This window comes from Nicotiana tabacum, chromosome 12 (assembly GCF_000715075.1).
Source record: "Nicotiana tabacum cultivar K326 chromosome 12, ASM71507v2, whole genome shotgun sequence".
NCBI lineage: Eukaryota > Viridiplantae > Streptophyta > Magnoliopsida > Solanales > Solanaceae > Nicotiana > Nicotiana tabacum.
The window spans coordinates 51,291,285-51,298,320 of record NC_134091.1 but is presented as its reverse complement, the minus strand read 5'-3'; positions in this window follow the sequence as shown (position 1 = coordinate 51,298,320).

Genomic DNA, 7,036 nt, shown 5'->3' with positions numbered 1-7,036 from the left:
AATTATGAACTTTTGAATAACTATTGATTAGTTTGTACAACCTTTGGCTAGTTTCAGATTGTTCGGCAATGACTTGAGGCTTTTAGAGTGATTTGTGGATTGGAAAGTGGACTTGGGAACGATGCAAGTCTCTTGCCTAACCTTGTAAGAGGAAATTAACCCCATAGGTATTTAAATTGTATTTGCTACTAATTGTGGGTGCTACATATGCACAAAGTGACTAGAGTCTGTGCATAGCTAAAATTCATGTTATGTCCGGGTAGACATAGGCCTTTAGTATGCTATTACTTGCACTATTTGGACTCAACTTGCTAGTTTAATTGCTTGTATAAATAAGTAAAACTTGGTTAAAGATTATGTTAAATCGAGCTTCATTAGTTAGAAAGTTGGCGGAATGTTTAATTGTTGATGGAAATTATATACTTTCATGGGCTTACCTTGGAGTTGTAAATATGCAATTCAAAATCCGAAGAGTTTCCCTATTCATGTGGATCTCGCTCATGACTCGTGAAACCTAAGTTAACCTAGTGCTATGATATAATGTTGTCACGACCCAAAATCCATTAAAGGTCGTGATGGCGCCGGACACCGCTGTCAAGCAAGCCAAAAATAAATACTTAATTTGGTTCTCATTTTAATATTTTTGAAATCATATTTCCTTTAATTAAATAGCAAAAGATGGAATTTATAGAGTAAATGGAAATATCTTTAAAAATTCCAATAAAGTGCAACCCATAATCGCCCAAAACTCGGAGTCACAAGTGCATGCACATCAACTAGGAATATAAAATAAAATACAACATCTGTCCAAAATATAAATTGGACAGGAAAATATAAATACTCTGAAGGATACTCTGCTGGCTGCGGACTCGTAACGTGGAGTGCAGCTCACCTAAGTCCCCGCAATAATCGCGCCTTTGTGCCCACGAGGCCACTAGACATATATGCACCTGCACAAAAACGTGCAGTAAGTATAGCATGAGTACGTAAATCAACGCGTACCCAATAAGTATCCCGCCTAACCCCGAAGAAGTAGTGACGAGGGGTCGACTTCGACACTTACTAAGGGCCAACAATATGATGATATGAACTTCTAATTAAGCATGTTATATATAATAATAAAACTCAGAATAAGAAATAACTGAACAATTCATCGCCCTATTTAAGGACCCAAATCACTTTCTTCATTTAAAACAAATAATCTTTCAAATAATGAATGTATACCAATTATAAAAGGAACTTTCAGTTCTATTATCACACACGAATATAACCAAGGACGTTCGGCCCGATCCAACATAAATGTAAACTGTACACTGTCGAGGGTCGAACGGACACGAACCATAGATGCATCTATTACCCCGCTCGCGGATCATACATGCGACACGGTCAAATATAAATTACCAATAAATCATAACTCTTTTTGATTCTTTTCAAAATAAAGACAGTTCAACTTGAAGCTTTTAAATCTTTAAAATCCTCAACTTAGTTTCATTTGATACCCCGCTCGCGGATCATACATGCAACGCAGTCAAATATAAATTATCAATAAATCATAACTCTTTCTTGATTCTTTTCAAAATAAAGACAATTCAACTTGAAGCTTTTAAATCTTTAAAATCCTCGACTTAGTTTCATTTGATACCCTTAACAAATATAATCAAATAACGGTGTCCACAAAGCATGGTGTAAACCTAAAACTACTCGGACATAAACATGAATAGTAGCTACGTACGGACTCTCGTCACCTCGTGTGTACATAGCCTCCCACAATTAACAACACATATTAATTAACTCCACCTATGGGGTAAATTCCCTCTTACAAGGTTAAATAAAAGACTTACCTCGCTCCGAAATTCTATAACCGGCTCCAAAGCCTCTCTAACACCTCAAACCGATGTCCGTCGCTCCAAAACTAGTCAATAAATGAGCAATTCCATAAATATATACTCTAATACTCATTATAATCCTATTTACAATAATTTCCAACTCCGTTCGAAAAGTCGATAAAAATCACCCTCGGGCACACTTGCCCGGATTCTGAAAATTTTCGAAGACAAACTTTACCCATAGCACGATATATAATTTATTCTCAATTTCATACCCAAATTCGTGATCAAAATCCAAGAATACCAACTTCTAGGTTTTTCTTCAAAATCCCATTTTCTACAAATTTTCATGTCTAAATCCATATATAAACCTTGTATTTAACTCACAACTAGAAGAAATCACTTACCTCTTGATGATGATGGAACCCCCTCTCAAAATACACTCAAAAATCGCCTAGGTCCAAGTGGGAAATGAGGGAAATGAGCTAAGTCTCGGAATAAAAAGCCCTTGGCTCCAATCGCAGATGTCACATTTGAGATAGGGGGTTCGCAAATGCGATCTTCGCAAATGCGAAGAAAGCATCACAAATTCGACCCATGACAGAGCTGGCCTTCATCGCAAATGCGATATAGTGTTTGCAAATGCGAACTCTTCAGGCTTCGCAAGAGCGACCATATTGTCACAAATGCGATCCATTCCCTCAGCAGCCCAGGTTCGCAAATGCGAACACTGCCTCGCAAATGCGATGTTCGCATTTTCGACCAACACATCGCAATTGCGATCATACCAGAATCAACAATCAAATTACTTAACAAAACATTCCGAAGCCACTCCGAAACTCACCCGAGCCCCCAGGGCTCCAAACCAAGCACCCACACAAGTCTAAAAATATAACACAAACTTGTTCGAGGCCTCAAATCACATCAAATAACGTCGAATTCATGAATCGCATCCCATTCCAAGCTTAATGAACTTTAGAACTTTAGAACTTCAAACTTCTACATTCGACGCTGAAACCTAACAAATCACGTCTGATTGACTTCCAATTTTGTACACAAGTCATAATTGACATTACGAACCTATTCCAACTTCCGAAATCGAAATCCGACCCCTATACCAAAACTTTCACTCCCGGTCAAACTTCTCAAAAACCTTCAAATTTCTAACTTCCGCCAAATGACCCCAAAATGACCTACGGACCTCCGAATCTACTTCCGTACGCTCTCCCAATACTAGAATCACTATACAGAGCTATTTCTAGACTCAGAATCCCAAACGGACATCGATAACATTGAAATACACTTCAACCCAAATTTACGAAATTCTCTCAAAATGCCAACCTTCCATAATAAGCGCCGAAACGCTCCCGGGCCATCCAAAACCCGATCCGGACATACGCCCAAATCCAAAATCATCATACGAACCTGTTGGAACCTTCAAATCCCGATTCCGAGGTCGTTTACTCACAATCACACTTTAGTCAATTCTTCTAACTTAGAGCTTCCGAATTTAGGATTTTCTTCCCAAACTAGCTCCGAACTTCCCGAAATTCAATTCTGACCATACGCACAAGTCATAATACCTACAGTGAATCTGCTCAGGATCTCAAACCGCTGAATGACGTGTTGTAAACGTACGTCCAGTAGTCCGAAGAGTTTCCTATTACTTATATATATATAATGAGATGCATCCATGGATCGGGCCGTACGACCTCGGTAGTGTATGTACACGATTATTACGGATTGGGTCGTACGACCTCGGCATAACTCGTGCGTGTTGTTAGTCGGAGTCCGATTATACTTGATATGCCTTTCATGACTTGAGGATTCATAAATACATGTTGAGCCCTCACTTGATGAGATTAGTATGTGATATTTGGGGACTTCTTATTGTTATTTTGATAAATGGTCATTTAATTATTGCCTCTTATTCTATCATTGATGTTGTATTTCATGCCTATTAACTAATTTTGTACATTATGTATATTGCCCACTAGTAAGTGTCGAAGTCGACCCCTCGTCACTACTTTTTCGAGGTTAGACTAGATACTTACCGGGTACATGTTGTTTATGTACTCATGCTACACTTCTGCACTAATTGTACATGATCTTAGGTAGTGCATCTGGCGGCTATTCAGGCGCGTACCCCCGCTACCCGGAGACTTAGTGGTGAGATGCTTTCTATGACCGTTCTGCAGTGCCCAAAGTCTCTTCTTGTTGTATCTCTTTTTTTGTCTACCTTACTCTAGACAATAGTATAAGAGGTTTTTGTATATTCTACTAGTTTTCTCATGCACTTGTGACACCGAGTTTTGGGAGATTCTAGTAGATATCTTATGGTTTTGATTATTAAATTCACTACTTCATTCTTTTGTTTATTTCATGCTTTACATTACTACAATTCACCTATTAATTGCTCTCTTATTAAATAAAAGGAAAAATACATAAGTTGCCCCCTGAACTATAGACCAAATCTCTGCTACACACTTTCTGACCACGAAAATCATCTTACACACTCAACCTTTCGAGAGTGTGTCTAATACACACCTCTTTTTTCTTGACCAGTTTACCAAAATATGTGTAATGTCACACACCAATAAGGTCATGACACGTGTCATTAATATTTTTTAAAAAGAAGATATTTAAAATTACTCTTATACCTCCAATTTGAAAAATCCTCCAACTTCTCCATTTTCTATTGCCGAGTGCCGTCGCTGACACCACCAGAAAAAAAGCCTTAACCATCGCTTCTTAACTTCAAGCATATTCAATTTTGCAATGATTCCTCCATAACCGAGAATGGAAGAGATGAAAATTGAAATTGCAACTCCTTTGTTTTTCATTTTTCTCCTCCATTTTTCAGATCTCATACCACAACCAAACAAAGCAAATCAAAGTCAATCTCAAACCTACCCTTATATGAAGAAAACTGATTATAATTTCAGCCATTCTCATGAAATATATATTTTTTATTTATGTAAAGATTAAATTGTTTGTGAGTTTTAATGATAGAAAAAGAAGCAGGAGAATTTTGGAACGACAATTTCAAAGAAAATTTGCAGCACTTCCTTTAAATTCTTTATCATGAAGATCGGAGAGGAAGGAGGGGGGATGAGGGTCCTGATAGTTTGGAAAGACCAGAGACAGAGAAGTTTGGCATCTTTTTTTATTTGATAAAAATGAAAAATAAAGGAAATATTCTTATTTTGACAAAATATTAAGCGCTCATTGGTTTTGTTAAGCACGAGCGAGCCACATATCATAAAAGGTGTGTATTAGATACACTCTGAAAAGATTGAGTGTGTAAGATAATTTTTGTGGTCAGAAAATGTGTAATAGGGATTTGGCCCATAGTTCAGGAACCAACTTATGTGTTTTGCCTAAATAAAATAAATGACTTTAAAAATATTAAAATGAACAATTACATAGATAGTTCACCGATGGCTTGCCTATCGGTGACGTTGGGCGCCATCACGGTCTATAGTGAGAATTGGGTCATGACAACTTGGTATCAGAGCTCTAGGTTCATAGAGGTTTCACAAGTCATGAATGGTCCTAATAGAGCCTTGCGGATCGGTGTGGAGACGTTCGTACTTATCTTCGAGAGGCTATAGGGTGTTAGGAAACTTCTCTTTCTTCATCTTTTATGGTGCATTTGATGTTGTGCTAAGTATCTTTCTCTTATTCTCTCACATATGGTGAGAACGCGCGCGAAACATGTACCTGGTGGTGGAGGAGCTTCTCCCCCTATTGCTAAAGGCAGAGGCAGAGGCCGAGGGAGAGCTCCAGCTCCTGCTAGACGACGAGGGCGTCCTAGATTTGCTCCCGTCATGCCACCAGCAGATCCAGTGAAGGATTCTGTCATTGAGGAGAAGGGTGAGGTGCTTGCAGTTGAGCCGGCCCCGATAGATTTTACTTTTGCGCGGGGATTTCAGGAGGTCATAGGCCGTATACTGCGGTTCATGGATTCTATGAAGTAGGATGGTTTATTTCCAGCGGACCCAGCCACATCTCAGGCAGGAGGGGGAGTACAAACCCCTACCACTCAGGCTCCGGGGCACGCTGCTGCTGTATATCAGTCCCCATGTGTATTACCTGTGGGTGGAGCCTAGCCAATTACAGCGGTTGTACCAGAGCCCAAACCAGATGCGACCGTCGAGCCGCATAAGCTATTGGATAGATGGACTAGACTGGATCCTCCTGCCTTTGGCGGTGAGCGACATGAGGACCCTCAGAAGTTTATTCACCGTTGCAGGGACATGCGGCATAACATGAGAATATTGGAGTCCAACGGGGTGGACTTCACCTCATTTCAGTTGGAGGGCAGGACCCGTAGATGGTAATAGTCCTATCTTCTTAGCAGGCCAATGGGTTCGCCTCCTTTGACTTAGGATCAAATCACACGTCTCTTTCTGGAGAGATATATTCCACCCTCTAAGAGGGAATAGCTAGGGGGTCAGTTCGAGCAGCTCCAACAGGGTTAGATGTTTCTGACAGATTATGAGGCGAGATTCTCTTAGTTGTCCCGCCATGCACTTATGATACCCCCCACCAATGCAAAGAGAGTTCAGAGGTTTATTGCGGGCTTGCGTTATGGTATTCAGGTTACTATAGCCCGAGAGGTGGAGATGGGGACTCCTTACGAGCAGGTGGTGGAGATAGCTCGGTGGATTAAGGGTATCCACACCTAGGGCCGATTGTATACAATAGGGGAGAAGAGGCCTAGGCATTATGGAGGTTTCAGCGGCAACCCATCTGGGGGAAGAGGTTAGTTTGTGAGGGGTCAATCCAGCAGACCTACTTATTCAGCACCGCCGTCTTCTCAGGGTGCACCTGTGCGGCCCTATTTCAGTGCCATTCCAGAGAGCTCCTACCGTCCACCGACTGGCTAGTCAGGGCCCTTCCAGTGGGTGTTCAGGTCCCTAGGGTCAGACTCAGGGTCAGTCATCTTCTGCACCGAGAGGTTGCTATGACTGCGGGGGCACTTGGTCACATGAGGAGATCTTACCCTAGGTTTAGGGGTAAGGCAGTGCAGCAGGGCCAACAGGGCCATCGGCCCATAATTACCGCACCAACTACTGCACCAGTCGTCCGACCTTCTAGAGGTGGAGGACAGGTGGGTAAGGGTCACCCTAGAGGTAGAGGCTAGGCAGGTGGCACTCTAGCTAGGTTCTATTCTTTTCCATCCAGACCAGATGTAGTAGCCTCAG